Genomic DNA, 17,630 nt, shown 5'->3' with positions numbered 1-17,630 from the left:
CCGAGTAGCTGGGACTACAGGCATGCGCCACCATGCCCGGCTAATTTTTTTCTCTATATATATTTTAGTCGGCCAGATAATTTCTATTTTTAGTAGAGACGGGGTCTCGCTCTTGCTCAGGCTGGTCTCGAACTCCTGACCTCGAGCGATCCACCCGCCTCGGCCTCCCAGAGTGCTAGGATTATAGGCGTGAGCCACCGTGCCCGGCCCCTCTTAATTAATATTTTGAAATAAAAAAAAATGAATGAAAAAATGCCTCTAGAACTTCCTAGCAATTTCCCCCAAACGCAGGAGATATTGGAACATGCTTAGCAACACCACATGGATGCAATCATCAAAGTCCAGACAGCAGGAAATTCTACCCGACAAACGGTCTGGTTTCTCAACAGAAAAAATTTGCATGATAAAAAATGATGGAGCCAGGCACAGTGGCTCATGCCTATAATCCTAGCACTTTGGGAGGCTGAGGCTGGAGGATGGCTTCTGGTAAGGAGTTTGAGACCAGCCAGAGCAACAGTGAGACCGCCATCTCTACTAAAAATAGAAAAAATTATCGGGGCATGGTAGCACGTGCCTGCAGTCCCAGCTACTCAGGAGGCTGAGGCAGGAGGATCAACAGAGCCCAGGAGTTTGAGGTTGCTGTGAGCTATGATGACACCACTGCACTCTAGCCAGGGAGACAGACAGAGCAAGACTGTCTTAAAAAAAAAAAAAATGATGGAGATGGTACTAAACAGCTTTAAAGAGGCTTAAGAGACAGAAATAAGTGTTATTTGGATCCTGGTTCAAATACTATTCAAAAAACCCCAAAACATAAAACAAAGTTATTCATAAGTCAATTAGGGAAATATGAACACTGGTGGGATATTTAATTACATTAAGGAATTATTGTTAATGAACTTTTTGGTGTGATGGTGATATCGTAGTTTTGTATAAGAAAAAGAATCCGAGTCACTTATGTAAATACTAAAATATTTACACAGGGTATGCTGTTTGGAATTTGCTTCCAAATCATCTGAGTTCAGGGGTGGGGTGGACACAATATTGACGGCTGTTGAAGTGGGTGATGGGGACATGGGAGTTCATTTACCATCTTTCTACTTTTGGATGGTGTTTAATATTTTCTATAACATAAAGTTCCTTCGGGAATTCAGCAGTGTTTCTCAAATATGGTTTCCCACAGCTGTCATTTGGAGTACTTATTACTATTCACATTCCCCATGTCAATCTACTTGGGGTACTTCTTAAAATTAAAAGTCTACCCAACCCTAGATTTCTGAATCAGAATTCCTGGGAGCGAAGCCAAGAAAACTGTATTTTACATACACTACGCAGGTGGGTCTTCTGGATCTTCTATTTAGCTTTAATTATTTGCATAAAATAAATGATTTCCATTTTCAAAGGGTTTTAGACAGTTTAATCTAAAAGTTGTTTTTTCCTCGTAAAAGAATCTTATAAAAACCTAAAATATCCTTTGCGTGCTATTGTTTCATTTCAGTAAAAAATATATCCTTTTGGTGTCATAACAACAAGCAAGTCATCTTAAACATTTATTATGGGAGTAGGGGATCAGACCACATTTTGTGAAGTTTGCTGAGCACCTGTGGTTAATAAATTACAGGAACTAGCCTAATGTAACTGGAGGAAGCTACAGAAATGTGCCTCTTGTATGGAAGCCAAGCTTAATGACAGAGAAGATAAGCAAAATCTTTAAAAAAAAAAAAAAGTGATTTTGAACCCAGCTACAACATTAACTATTCTTTAGAATCACTAGTGCTATTTTCCTGAAAGAGGGTCCCCTTACTCTTAACCTAAAGAAGATACTTCTTTCTGATGATGGCACTTATCATTAGAAGCCAGGAGTTAGAATTTAGGAATCATTATTAAAATGTTAGAGGCATGGCATGTGGCTCACACCTATAATCCCAGCACTTTGGGAGGCTGATGAGGTGGGAGGATCGCTTGAGGCCAGCAGTTTGAGACCAGCTTGGGCAACACAGCAAGACCACCCCATCTCTACAAGAAAAAAAATTAAAAAGTAAAAAAATAAAACGCTAGTGTATTAGAAACTTTATATAGGATTTAGAATTTAATCGTTATTGAATCATGTAGCTTTTATACTTATTTAAAACCCCTGAAGATTCTACCAATGGGCTTTGAAGCATTTGCACTTTATTTTTGAAATTGAATTTAGTAACCGTAATTTTAAAAAAGCACTCAATGTGTCACATAGTAGAATAGCACTTAAGGCAGGAGTTAGAGTCTAAATAAAGTTCCCACCCAATGCAGAGTGTGTGGCATCAAAATTGTCCTTGGGATTTTATGGTGCAAATCAGATCCTAATACTCTTCCTACTCAAACCTTTCAATGCTTCCATTCAGATTTATGGTGAACACCCTAGTCCTGGTCCTTGCCAGGGCTTTGATGGCCCCATATGATCTACCCCAATTATGTGGCCTCCTCCCCGACTCCCTGCCAGCCTCCTTCCTTTGCCCTGCTCCACACACTGGCCTCTGAGTCCTTTTTCACATCTGGACACAATCCTGTCCCTACCTAGAATGCATCTACAACAAATCTCACCATGAGTTCCCCTCATTCAGGTCTCTGCCCATCCCCTTGTCTGCGTGAGCGGCTGCCCCTCCTTCCCCACCACTCTGATAATCCTTCTCTTACTTTTTCTTGAGGGCATTCATCACAGCTGACATTACACCGTGTAGTCCTTGTTAGTTTAATGCTGGTCTCCTGCGCTAGAATGAAGCTGCTCTTTTGTTACTTATTTACTTATTTTATTGATATATCAGAGTCGAACATATTTTTGGGGTACAAGTGATCTTTTGATATCTGTAGACTATGGGTAATGATCAAATCAGGGTAACTGGGATATCCATCACCTCAAACATTTATCTTTTCCTTGTGTTGGGAACATTCCAATTTTTCTCTTCTAGCTATTTCGAAATATACAATAAATTATTGTTAACTATAATTTACCTACTGTACTGAATACTAGCAACTATTCCTTCTGTATAACTGTATTTTTGTACCACCCATTAACTGACTTCTCTTCACCCCTGATCCAATTCCAGCACCTATAAAATTCCTAGCACAGAGAAGGTACTCAGTAAGTATTTGTTCAATGAATAAAAGCCCCCTAAATTGCCCATCAAGGGCAAATTATACGAAGTTTTTGTTTATACTACCCTGAGCCATAATTATCATGTACACTGAAATTTGAAAACCACTGAACTAGACAAAGGCACAAGAGGAAAGCCTACACCAGATTTGCATCTGGGCGTCCAAACCACTGTACTTTCAACATCTCTAGAGGAGATCATGCTAAAGTATTCTCACTTGCATAAAGGGTTTCCTTAATTCCATTTTGATAGTAAGTCTCTATAGCATCAATCTTTATTACTGATTTGTTTGTTGTTGTGAGGGTTAAAGGAGATAGCAGAGTTGTCCAGAAGTTACATTCTTAGTTACCCTTGTAATCAAATTAACTTCCGTTCTGACACAAGGGAGAAGAGTAGTGGGCCAATGCATACTGCCAGGTGTGTGCAGGTCTCAAAGTAAAGGTATCCTGTCATCTCAATGCATATATTTAACATTCTTTAATTATAAAGGCTGTAGCTCTACCCTCATTTTTTTAGAAAAAAATACAAACTTTAGTTTTCCCCTTGTCTACTCGCTCACAAGTGAGCACCCTAGCATGGCATGAGCACATCATAGTCAATTACTGGCTAAGGCCGGACAAAACAGCCTGAGTTCTTGTCTTGGACTTTGGTATACAGTAATAACTAAATGTGTGGCACAAAATGGTGCAGGAAAATTGATATATTAGCATTGAACAGTCGATTAGCAATAATTGTGCCTTGGATAAACCTCACTGGCTACAATACTGCCACTGTGCAAAGCTATGAAATACTGTCAGAGATACCATACTTATAGTTGTCAAATGTCAGGGATGAAATCCAAAGTCCAAGACTAGACTCACCAGGCAAAACTAAGTAAATTTGTTCCTTCTGAAATTGAACAGACAGAGATAGGCCCTCAGGCTTATGAGCTTCTTTCCTTTTTTTTTTTTAAAGATATCAATGAACATCTCATTAATGTTATAATTTGAAAAGTGTTTTCTGCCTCTAAGAGAAGATTTAGATGAGAAGAAGCTATCATTGGTTCTCCAAACTGCCGGCTTACCAAATAAAAAATGCAAATTGTTTCGTATTATTAGCGATTTCAACTTTGAAACAAGCCGTCTCTCTTCTTCCTTTTGTTTTAAGTGAGTAAGTTTTAAGTGGATAAGTTTAAGTGAAAAAATATCCTGAGCTTGCAAGGTAACTGCTTAAAAAAAAACCAAACCCACCCTGTTATTATTTGCAGCTCCTTATTTTAGAGAACCAAGATTTTCTCAATATTGTGCAACAACATTAAAACAAAAACCCAACAACAAAAGGAAATAAATTAGAAACTGACGTTAGAGAAGACTGCAGCTGTCATCCATAACACTGATTTCAAATTTCTGTGTTCATCACAAAGCCTCATTGTTCTTTTTTTCTTGATTTCATAAGTCAGCATTACACATTGAAATCTAACACACATTATGCTAACAAAATTTTCCTTTATCAGTTTTATATATTGAGGTTTCACGTAAGATTGTGTCTGAAAAAGGAGTTGAGACTAAAAGTATTTGTAAACCACCAAGTAAAGGCAATGGATCATACAGTATTTGTATCTGTGGGCGATTATTGCTATAGCTATACAATGCCTAAATACAGGAAACAGAAGCAAAAGAAAAAAAAAAAAAATCAGTCCTTGAGGAACTGTTCCCCTACGTGAGAGCAAACACTTGGAGGTAAGTAATGTATCAATGATCTGCTTAATCCTCCTCTTTTTTGTATGTTTGGAGTCAAGCAGGCAAAGGCTGGAACCATCACTGATGCAACAGTGTTTTATACACATGCACAGGCTCTTAGGGAATGGAAGGGTGGAAGGTGAAACGGTTTCATCTGCCAGTGACAATGTGGCCCTTCCCATCTAGTGCTCTCTGACTCAAGGGAAGGAATGTGCTGTGGTAGAGAAGGCATGGGTTTATTACCCAGAGGGACTCAGGTTCAAAGCCAGCATGTTTACTGTTAGCAGAGTAACTCTGAGCTGACTACCTTCCGTCCCAACGAACCTCTCTTATCTGCAACATGGAGATGCTAAGAGTTTACCAAGATTCCTTAACACTTCATAAAAAAAAATGACACAAAACTTACCAGCTCCATATTAAATGCTCAATAAATAGCTTTCCCTGGGACCTTGCAGAAATGCTGACCAGGCTGCTCCAGCAACAGGGATCAAAGTCCAATCTTGGGAATGGATGTTCCAGGTGAGGGATGCAGCCAACCTGGTTCCTCAGCATCATAGAGAGGCCCTTCCAGAAATCCAGCCCCCCGAATCCCCATCCTAACCTCCTCTCAGCCCCACTTTAGTGGCCCTCTGTGAGCTAAGCTGACCCACGGGGCTAAAAGGGACACAAAGGGTGACAGGACAAGGGCTAAAAGAAGAGAAGACGCCTTCAAGGGCCAATGCTGTGGAGAACAAAATGGCAGCTCCTTGATAATTATAAATCATGAATCATTAGGCCCTTGAGAATTTTCCTTTTGTTTAAATTGAAGTCAATCTTTTCTAAGCATTAAATGGGGATACCTTCTCGTCACAATTATTAAAAGCAAATATTTGCCATTTCAGCTGTACAAATTATATAGGATTGAAAATAGTGCGGCTGAAAGAAACGTGGAGTTTGTAATTAAAGTTCTCTCTCTTTCCCCCCTCACCTTCTCAAGGCGAACAGGAACAAACTAAACAGAAACATGGTTGTTTAAAAGGTTAAAAGGTCATTCTCTTTCTGTTTCTATCTTTGTCTTTATAAGATTCCAGAGAGATATTTCTTCTATGTATAGAAAATATTCTGAGCACTGTCTCTCTTGCAGCATCAGTAGAGCAGTCCATGTAGGGGACCAAATGTCAAGCCACTCTTAGATTCCCTTTCCTTTTTGTTTTTTTTTAAATAACTCATGAGGGTGAAATGTAGCCAATGAGCAAGATGGATGCTTACTATAGCAAGAAAAACTCTGCAAACAACATTCAATTATATCCACGGAGAGAAGATTTGGAATTCTGTGGGAAAGAAACAAGATGCTAGGTAAACTAAGCACCACATCAAGTCTTAACCACAGTGAAGACTGTGAGCATTTTGAGATCAAGGATTATGTTTCCTTGCCCTGGTGCAGGGTGCATGGTTGGCATTCGATAAATATTTGGAGAATTAATAAATGCAGGGATGAATCTGTGATGTCCAGATTACAAATAGAGTGCAGAATCCATAACTACTAATCAATGATGTCTTAGGAGAAAGTAAACCTTTTCAGATGTTGTAGACAGTGTAAGATTAAAATCAGTTGGGAAAATGGGAAGATTTAGAATTGTCCATCTCATGTCTTAATGATTTGTGTGTCAGTCTTCAGAGGAAAAAATAAATCTTTCTTTAAAAAAAAAAAGAAACAGCAGGATGGAAGTTTCTGAAAACTCATTTGTGAATCAAAACCACTCTAGTTTAGACCAAGTGACTGAGCATTCAAATGAAAAGGGTAAAAAAAGAAGAGATATTGCTGATTGTTTTTTCTCTCTCACTGGTGTGAGATTTTAAAGACATTCCTTCCTGTCAAAAGGATGGCGTCAAATGTATTTTAAGTCTCTACATAAACCTGCCTCTTCATATTCCTCTTGTTCATATAGTACATCTATTCTCGTCTCATTCTACCACACTGAGTTTTATAATAGCAGGTAGGTTTATACGCTTATCATTTTATCTTCTGAAAATGTTACAGACATTAATTCACGTTAAAACGCGATTACTGATTCAGAAGTTCAAGATTTAGAATTTAAAGATTCTGACTAGGGTTTAGCTGAAACCTACTTTTAGTCGGCTATATTTTTAGAAAGGTTTAGGAATGTTTACCTCATTTAAGCATTATTAAATTTCCTTTATTGCCATCATCTGCATTCAAACAACATGCTAACTGAAAGTGATCTAGTCTTTAAAGCAAGTCTTGGTAAAACTGTATTACATTTGGTGTGGGTGAAAGTCCTTGAGATCAGAAGTCAGAAAATCAAACTGTCTGGTTTCAAGTTCTGGTTCCTTACATAATCATTTAACGTTTGTCAGCATCAGTTTCACCATTTATGTAGACGGAGTTAAAAGACTTAATTATCTAAGAATGGCTCTGAGGCAATAAACCTTGGAACTGTATGCAAATTTTATCACTTTTATCATCATCACCATCATCTGTACTTAAAAATAATTCAAATGAGACAGGGTAACAAAGAACCAAATGGATCCCCTACTCTTTGTACCTGGCACGGTGCTACAGGTTGTGCACTGTGTCACTTTTAGGTCACGACAGCCCTACTGTCTATATGTAAATTTCTATCTGCTGTATAGGAATAAACTATATTCCCAATTCTGGAAACTGAGGCACAGAGAGGGTTAAGTAACCTGCTCAAATTCAGGTATGTTTCATGAATTAAATCAATCACTATTTACTGAGAGCTTACTATGTGTCATGTACTGATTCTGGCACAGGGATAGAGCAGTAAGCTAAGCAGACCAAATCCCTGCCATCAGAGAGGTGACAAGGAACTAGATTCTTCTGATTTCCAAATTCATGTTTCCCTCACTCCATATTATGTCAGTGTGTGCTCTAGGTTTGTGATCGCTCTCTCTAAAGGCACAGCCAACATAGAAAATTACACCTGAGTAGCAACACACTGGCATAAATGGTCAGGTCCCCTGCCAGGGGCTCTGCAGCCTCAGGGGTCAAGGCTGCCTGAGGGCTGAGGCGATCAATACCTTGATATACTTGTAGCCCTTTTTATAACACACTGGCTTGGGAAGCTCTGCATTATCTATAATGTAGAATTTACCTAATCTGTATTGATTTCTTCCCATGTTGATTATTATTGCTACACAGTATGCATAATTCCTAGTAATAATCTTATATATAGATTGGCACATACTTCCCATCTCTCTTATTGCCAAAGTCTTAGTGCTTTCAGAAGGTCACCAAAACGAGGTTAAGACAACCTTTGTATTCAGGAGGTAAAACTAAACAGGTATCAGAAACCACATGTTTCAAATATGCTATTAAATTATTATAGCAGAGAATAAAACTTAGAAATTAATGCAAATGAACCAAGGGATTTCTTAATCTTGCCACCAGTTCAGATTCAGAAAAGAAACCTAAAAGCTGTGATCTATAATATATTATGCAAACCACTGCCTTCCACATTCTTAGAGCTTGGGTATTATAACATTAAGCAGCTTAGATACTGAAAGAGGTAGATAAGCTCACATTGAGGAGGACTCAGCAGTGACCACCACTGCTATGTATGGAAAGAGGCAGTCAGAGGGACTGGGAGAAGATCTATGAACTTGAGGTCAGGAAAACATGTGCTGGGCACTGGGTTAGGAAGACTACAATTATTGAGGATCTAAGGTGTGGAGAATGCTCAAGGAGACAGAAGGGGGTACTAAGGAAAAAGAACATCCTTTCAAGTAGCACACAATCTAACTAGTAAGAACCACCATGATGCAAAAAAGAAATAATAGAAACAACAGAGCTGAAGAAAACAGCACTATTAGAAAACAAACAACCCAATTAAAAAATGGACAAAAGATCCAAATACACACCTCCCCACAAAAGATATACAATATAATCATATGAATAATCATATGAAATAATCAAATAATCAAAGCAAATAATCATATGAAAAGATGCTCCACATCATACGTTATTAGAGAATTGCAAATTAAAACAACAATGAGATCCTACTATACACCTATGAAAATGGCCAAAATCCAAAACACTGCCAATACCAAATGCTGGTGAAGATGTGGAGCAACAGGAACTTTCATTCACTGCAGTGGGAATGCAAATGGGATAGTCACTTGGGAATACAGTTTGGCAGTTTCCTACGAAACTAAACATACTCTCACGCAATCCAGCAATCTTGCTCCTTGGCATTTACCCAAATAAGCTGAAAAGTTATGTTCACACAAAAACCTGCACTCAAATGTTTACAGCAGCTTTATTCATAACTGCCAAAACATGGTGAATGGGCAAATAAACTGTGGTACATCTATATAATGGAATATTATTTAGCATTAAAAAGAAATGAACTATCACGCCATGAAAAGACATAGAGGAAACTTAAATGCATATTGCCAAGTAGAAGAAGCCAATCTGAAAGGGCTACATACTGTGGGATTCCAACTATAAGAGATTCTGAAAAAGGCAAATCTATAAAGACAGTAAAAGGATCTAGGGTTGTGGGGTGGGGAGGGAGGGAGAGATGAATAAGCAGGGCACAGAGGATTTTTAGGGCAGTGAAACTATTCTGCAAGATACAGTAATGATAGACTTAGTCACACATTTGTCAAAACCCATAGGATGTATGAGACAAATAATGAACACTAAACTATGGACTTTGGTTAATAATGATGTATATTAGTTCATCAATTGTAACAAACGTACCGTGCAACATATTAATATTATAATAGGGGACACTGTATGTGGGAGGAGGGTAGAGGCTAGGAATATAGGAATTCTCAGTACTTGTCAATCAATTTTTCTGCAAACCTAAAACTATTCTTTTTTTCTTAAAAAGAAAAAAAACCACTCCACTGTCAGCTGTTTGGGGTTTCCTGCACAGATGTTCTTCCAGATACAGGCTAGAGCCAAGTGAAATTAATCAGGGAAGATACCATTGAGATGACTCCCAGCCAGGGTTAGAAGGACTAGTGGGGAATTGTTTTTGACACAGTGACTTCGGAGTCACTTCGGACCACTGGGAAAGGTCATGATGGAATCAAAATTATGTACCAGGAAGTGTCTCCGCTAAGTCCAGGCCACACAAAGGCATGAGAGAGAGAGGCCCACTACAGCTGAGGTCATGAGTCATCAGCTTTGAGGGAAGGTAAACAGAAGACACAAGAACTGTAAGGGAAAGTATTAATACGATTTCTGGGAAAAGGTACAGTGAACTATTTCAAGGAAGCCAAGATGGAAGAGTAATTATTTCTCAAAAGTCCTGAATGAGAGAAGGAATCCCAAGAGGATAACTCTCCATCCAGTAGAGTTCTAGATTTCTTCTTCAAGATTTTCATCTGACCATGCTGAGGACGGAGCAATAGGTAACAGCAGAAATTTTTTTTTAAAATAGGAAGAGAGAGGGCACATACAATTGATCAAATCAAAGAACTTTCACTCTTATATTCATACACTGGAAACTCAGTAACCACCAAAATATTTTAAAGATCTGTATTTGTTAACACGGAAAGATGTTCACAACATATTGCAATGTGAGAAAAGAAGGTTCAGAAAAAATATATCAAGCACAATTCCATTTTTGTAAAGCTAGGTGTATTTATTTGTATATGTATTTATAGAAAATGTTCTGGAAAAAACACACTCAAATGCCAACAGTGGTGAACATCTATGGGAGGGTAGATGACAACAATGTGTCGGATTTTTTTATATTCCTAGTTTGTATTTCCTTAATTCCCCTTCAAGCTATTACAAGACTTTATGTAAAAGACTAATTTTTTCAATGAAAAAAATTAATACTTTTTCTATCTCATAATTCAAGTTTCCAACAGTGTTCTCCTTGTCAAGAGCAGAACAGTGCCTTACACAAAAGCCAGCACTTGCTTTACGTGAGTGTGGTGCACCCTCTCTTAACATAAATGACTTCAACAGCCACATCCTGATGCATAAGGGAAAAAAAGGAATGGAAATTCCAAAGAGCTAAAGTCACAAAGTAGCAAAAACAACAGCAAAGGAAAATGCCCCGGGCAGGGAGGAGACAGACCCCTACATATCGCTAGCACTTGTTTCCTTGACTCTGGAGGAGGTTTCTTGATTAGTCTATTTTAAAAATTGTTATTGTTTAACAAATCCTAGCTAAAAATAACATCAAAATGCAGAAGTTATGCAGAAACACCCCATGATGCAAATTATTTATGAAGATAATGCAGCAGCATGACCAGGCATTAGCATGAATCATGGTTACTCTACAATGGAGATGTGTTCCCCCATCAACAAACCAGAGGGATGCGTGGTCCAGTCGCCAATGTCAGATTTTAATGTCCTCCCTGCTTTCCATGAAAAGGAGGGAGGGGTGGGCGGTGGTCCTTGGGGTGGGAAGGGGCAGTGTAGAAGAATGGGAATCCCAGTAACAGTATTTTTAAAGACTGTATCTTTCATCTTCCCTAAACTAACAATTTCACCTTGAAATTGGTTACAGGAAGTATTTTTAATAAAAAGCCATCTGTTTCCAATTCTCCCTTTTTAAGGACATAAATTCACTATAGCTATTTAGTATAGTTCATTATTCAGCCACATTGCTATTATCATTCCTGTAGCCTTTTTTTTGGAGACAGAGTCTTGCTCTTCGGCCCTGGGTAGAGTGCAGTGGCATCATTGTAGCTCACTGTAACCTCAAACTCCTGGGCTCAAGAGACACTCCTGCCTCAGCCTCCCCAGTAGCTGGGACTACAGGTGTGTGCCATGATGCCCAGGTAATTTTTCTATTTTTAGTAGAGATGGGGTCTTGCTCTTGCTCAAGCTGGTCTCGAACTTCTGAGCTGAAGCAATCCTCCTGCCTCAGCCTCCCAGAGTGTAAAGTCCTGTAGACTTTAATTCTATTGCATTAATGTAGGAATACAAGAAAGCCAGAGAGGAAAACTTAAAACAGTTCATTTTAAACTTTACTGCCCGTTAACAACCTTGTCCAAAATTTTAGTGGAGGAAGAAGTGGAACTACTACCCAAAAGAAGACTGGAAGATGGTCTGAAGATTTCATTTATTCCTATTTTTCCTGTTCTCTATAAAACATGGATATGCTCTTGGTAAAGACATTCATTTTCTGTTTCTGTCTAGTGACCACTGAATATTTTGTAACTCTATACACCTATTAAATAGGGAACTGCAGCAACAATCATAGGAATAACAGTGGCATAACAGTAAAAAACAGAACAATAATTTGTGTCCTGTTAGCCTTAATAGTAACATAGAACTAATAAAATCTGAGGCCAGAGCCTCAAGTAATAATTTAGTTTAGGACTGGTTATTACCGTATAAAGGGAAGTACCATCAAACTCTTACTGCAGTAACTTGTTTATGAAGAAGCCAACGTGGGATTAATGAACAGTCACGGGAACCAGTAAGCGAGTGTAGCTATCCCTGGGCTGAGTCGCTGGTACATACTGAAGCACACAGTTATAAACCATTGCAAAGCACATTAATCAAAGGACTGGAAAGTCACTCTCCATTCTCAGGGGACTGCTGTTAACAATGTGCTAAGCTAATACAAGCATTTATAAAATGTATATCCTTGATCTTGGAAATGCAGAGATTTTAGAACAACCAGAGAAGTTTTCAGTGCTCCTTGAGAATATATGAGGGCTTTCCAGAAAGAATCCAGCCATGTACTACATTCTCGTTATATTAACAATGGTTGGATAATTTCTGGACAGCCCTTGTACATAGAATCATCATCTTACTTTTGAACAGAAGAGCATAAATTTAGATTGACGCTTCTTCGGAATGCAAGCAGGAAAAAACTGGGTAGATTTGTGATAGAAAACTATTTGAGAGGTTAATTGACTCATCTGAACCAAGTCCCTGCACTTAAAAATACAGGAAGTTGAATTTGTTGGTTTTTAAAATCTGCTACACCTGTGTAATAGACAAGAGTTGGCTCTTGGCCACCCAAACCTTCTAGAAAGGCAGAATTTTAAGATTCACTCACAGAATGGGTACCCATAAATGCTTGATGAGTGAACAAATGAATGGATGCATGAAGACATGGATGGATGTATGGGAAGTTTATTTAGAGTTGTGACGTTTTATTAGAACCTGAAAAACCAACATAAGGGTCCTGCCCTTAAGAAGCTTCTATCAGGAGAAGCAAAATATAAATAAGTTTAATACTGTGTGATACAGTAATAATCTAAGACCACAAATAAGGAACAGCTGTAACAGGGAGCAAGCTATAAAGAGCTAGGCAAGGGGGCAAAGAAAGCTTCTAAGATAAGATATGATTAAACTAATTCACAGCAAGGTGCTAATATCTTATCTGTGGCCTCTGTCCCAGCATCATTTGCATTTTAATACAAAACAAGCTGAAGGTTTTGCTTGATGCTTGAGGACTAAACTACTATCAGTAGCATTTCAGGCATCGGGTGAGAAGTTGGCAGAGAGGGTGCTTCAGACAACACTGCTAGGCAGAAAGTCTACCTATACTTCTACCATGACAAAAGGTGCAAAGAGGGTAGGTGCACGTCTTCTTCAAGCACTTGCATCTAGTTAAAGACATAAAAGAAAATTGATCAAGGGTCTCAAAGAGATATTTGCACCCCCATATTCATAGCAGCGTTATTCACAATTACTAAAAGGTGGGAGCAACCACAAGTGCCCACTTGTGGATGAAGGACAAGCAAAGTTCAGTATGTACATACGATGGAATATTATTCAGCCTTTAAAAGGAAGGAAATTCTGATACATGCTACAATATGGATAAACCTAGAGGACATTATGCTAAGTGAAATAAGCCAGTCACAAAAGGACAAATACAGCATGATTCCACTTACAGGAGGTACTTAGAGTAGTCAAAATCATAGACACAGAAAGCAGAAGGGTAGTTGCCAAGGGCTAGGGGAGCAGAGAATGGGTGTTAGCGTTTTATGGGTCTAGATTCAATTTTGCAAGAAGAAAAGAGGTCTGCTGGTGGAGATGGTGACACATCAGTGTGAATGTATTTAATGCTCCTGAACTGTAAATATAAAATGGCTAAGATAGTAAATTTTATTTGTATTTTAGCAAATAAAAAAATTGGGAAATAAAAGAAAGTTGGTGAACTATACCATAGCTTTGAAACTTACAAGCAAAGTTACTTGATTATTATGAAGATTAATTTAGTTATTTTATATAGAAAGTTATCGGAGAGATGCCAGAATGAGGAAGGGGTATGTTTTGATTAGGTAGACAGCTGCTTGCTTTCTGATATGTTTGAAAAATGACACCCAAAAGATCTCCCCCAAGATAGGCTGAAATTCCACCATTAAAAAAATTGCATCCTTCTATTCCCTGGCCCTTGCAGAATGCAATTATGCTGGTCAAGGTCTCTATCAGCTTAATGTGTCTGTCTTTACAAGATTGTTTTTCTGCATGGGTCCATCACATACATAGACTGATGCCAGGCCTTCGGGAGGGGGAACGATTTGACCAGAAAGGGAGAAGGAAGTGACCAGCCACTGAAAGGACAGACAGAAACCAATGAAATCAAACTGTGCCTACTTTGAAAATTTCCCCACATCACACATGACCTTTTGCCGCAGGGTTTTATGCAAGCTTCACACTGCTTTCTCATTCCAACCGTCTCCCTTCTAAATGAAAGACTCCTAGCAATTTAAAAAAAAAAAAATCACAACTCAAAACTTGAAAAGGGTTTTATCAGGAAATGAATGCTTCTCTTCTGCTAAATAATTTCCAACCGTGGCGACATAATTTAATCACAGACACTAATTTTGAATTTTCAGTTTCATAAACTGAAATATGGTTAGTGATTTATGATTGAGATGGAGTAAGTAAACAGAGATGCCCTAGAGCTCGGCATCTCTGAGTTTGCTGCCTTGAGTAGTTGAGTTTGAGGAATCTAGATATGTGAAGGATGTAATATTTGAGGCAGACAAATTGGATCAGAGGGGCTTTAATATTAAGATAAGTGAAAATTACAGCCCAGGGCTATGCCCTGACGCCCAGATCACAGAGTGAGACTAGAAGCCAGTGGGATGCAAGGCTGCCAAGCTCACTGCAGCCTTCCCACCTCTCTGTAGCTGGGCGGCCTTGGGTACAGCACGCCAGGGGTGTGTGTGTGTGTGTGTGCGTGCGTGTGTGTGTGTGTATGTGTGTGTGGTGGGAGGGGGAAAGAGAAAGACTGAGACTCTTACAGCTATACACGGAGAGCTTACGTAAAAGAAGGCCGGGAGAGCAACCATAACGGGAATTGGGGTAGCCCATCTTCCTTTATAAGATACTCAGAATACTTAACATCACTTCATCAGTCTCCACACCATCTGTCAGACCTCAGATTGCAAAGACTGCCCCGTGCATTAATCAAGGGGAGGCAATCAAGTGTAGCTTTGAAACAAGTTCCGCTCTTTCAGGCTTAACTGTACTATTAAAATTTCTAAAAAAGTAAATAACAGGAGGTGGTTTTGATCTTGGTGTTGACTTTAATCGCATACCCACGTCCCTGGTAGCTCAGCATGGTTACCATGCTTAAGGTAACACACGAAGTGCAGGTGAGTAAGAAAACAAGCCGCCAAACTCAGTGAAATGATACACACAGGTGGCAGAAAATGCACACCTGCCTCCTCACCCCACTTCCAAAAATAAGAAGATTCTATTTTCCTCCTCTATACTCCATATACTCCAGAACAGACTGAGTAAGTATTTATAAAGAGAAATATATTGTTTCGATAAATACTTCCTGCGAAATTTCACGTAAGGTCATGTGTTTGTACAGAAAAAAACATGGAGTTGGATATTTCTCCAGTCGCCCATACTGCTGAGCTCATTCCTTCCTCTGGCACTTGTTCTATACTCCGTTCTGGAAGCCAGGCCAGATTGAGCACAACAAACCATATCTTCCTTTCAGTATAGAATGCAGTGAGTCAGTGTTTGTGCAATGATCTGCTATTAAAGCAAATAAGCAGAATCAGGAATTCCAAAACATGCCTTGTTTTCATTTCCATTTCGCATGAGTACAAAGCTCGCCAAATTTGGGCACTTTAAATTATGAAGTCTCCTATCACACATATCTTTATCAGTGCTCCACATAATTGTTTAACTAAGACTCTCTGATAAAAATGTCTAAAATGCTTGCGATGTTTCTCAGCAGCGAACAAATGCCTGTAGGCTCTCACTGTGCCCTGGAGTTTTTCAAACCCTCTCTTGTCTTTGAAAATGTAGCCCATTCATTTGGCCGTGCTGGTGACAACACGTGGCAGGTGGAAGAGCTAAGCCACCAGCCCCAGACCGGCAGAGCAGTGCCCCAAGGTGACTTGAATGCTGACAGAATGCTCCAATCAGTGAACACAAAATGAAGAGCTGATCCGGTCAACCATTCATCTCACGAGGAGTTGATTTTTATAGCAGTCTGTACAGATTCCTCAAGCGGAGTAAATGTAGGAATCTGAGCTACAGAAGTGGCCTGCCTGTCCCCAAAAGATCAGGTTCTGGGTTTTTAGTTTTCCTTTTTGTCTACCTGTAGCCCCTCAGCTCCCATTTATTCTCAATTATTTTCTTGGGGAAGGTGCCCCTCCAGGTAAAGAGAGCAGGAATCAAGGCCATCTCTGGCAGCCTGCACCACCTTGGCTAGGACTCTTCTATATTTTGTTTTTTAATGAAACAACTAGAAACAAAACATGACAAATTATTATCTGCATAATGCACATTTAGGTGCCCCTCTCCCTCATTTTTATCTGTAAAAGATAGCACTTTCAGCCTTTGAGTTGTAACCCCAAGGACTGAAAAGTACCCGGCTCCTCCGACCCAATATCAGGCAGTTTCAGTGACAACAAACTGGCCCCCAAACGGACCGGTGAAAACCACAAGTTCTCACTCTCGGTGACTTGAATTTGGTGAAATGAAACAGTCACTTCTATTTTAGTGTTTGTCAAGAGTTATGCTTAAAAGCCTAGTTAAAAAGTCAGCTCTGGAAATTAATGAGCAAGCACCGGTCCTCTCCAAGGCCACAGAAGCCTTTTTAGAGAGACCCAGGGCCCTTGGAACACACTGTCTGTTTTGAGGCCATAGGAAAAACACATTGGAAAGAAAAGAATCTTCAGTTGGGTGGACGCTGCAATGTTGCGTACAAGGAGAAGACACTTTCAAGGACCGTCTTTGAATGGATCCCTCGGTAGGTGTCTACTTAGAACCCACACAGGACACAGGAGTCTGGCGGGATCCCACAAGGAGTGATGTGAGGAACACTGGTGGCAAAGGCCAACTCCCTCAGCATGTTGGGAGTTCTCCCACCAGACTTCAAACAGACAGCGCTGATAATCTGAGCCTTTGACTTTCCTCCTCCACCTCGGAGGGCTTCCAACCTCTTCTCTGCTCATAGTGTTTCAAAATTACACGTCAGTTTTGAACCACCTCTCAGCTGTAGTCCTTTTGTCTTCTCCTAGCCATCCCTGTTGGAAACTTCTCTGAATGGCCTGGGGTTAACGAATACTTTTAGGCTTTTGCCATCTAACCACGTTTCTGTGTATCTTACTGATCATGTCAACATTCTGTTTAAAATCTGCCAATGACTGACTGTTCTCCTGTCTTCAAGATAAGACTCCAAACTGCTCAACAGAGCTTACTGCAAAGATACTTCATGAGACTTCTCACATGCTCTAGTCTTAACCATTCTGAAATACTTGCAGTTTTCCAACATGTCACGTTTTCTCTTACCTCTGAGCTTTGCCCGTGTTGTCCCCCATGTGACTAGAGCTAGTTCCCTCACCCCTTGAACTG

At 39.5% G+C, this 17,630-nt stretch overlaps 1 protein-coding gene and 1 pseudogene across 1 annotated transcript in view; both read right to left on the bottom strand.

Annotated features, from left to right (window-relative positions):
- Positions 1-17,630, bottom strand: part of LOC138398835 (uncharacterized) — a 363,472-nt gene that overhangs the window by 105,743 nt on the left and 240,099 nt on the right. The window lies entirely within an intron of this gene.
- On the bottom strand, positions 3,849-3,913 carry LOC138399184 (U4 spliceosomal RNA; annotated as a pseudogene).

The sequence above is a fragment of the Eulemur rufifrons genome, chromosome 18 (assembly GCF_041146395.1).
Source record: "Eulemur rufifrons isolate Redbay chromosome 18, OSU_ERuf_1, whole genome shotgun sequence".
In the NCBI taxonomy this organism is placed as follows: domain Eukaryota; kingdom Metazoa; phylum Chordata; class Mammalia; order Primates; family Lemuridae; genus Eulemur; species Eulemur rufifrons.
Note: the sequence above shows the minus strand (reverse complement) of the source record. Positions and strands in the feature narration are given on the sequence as shown.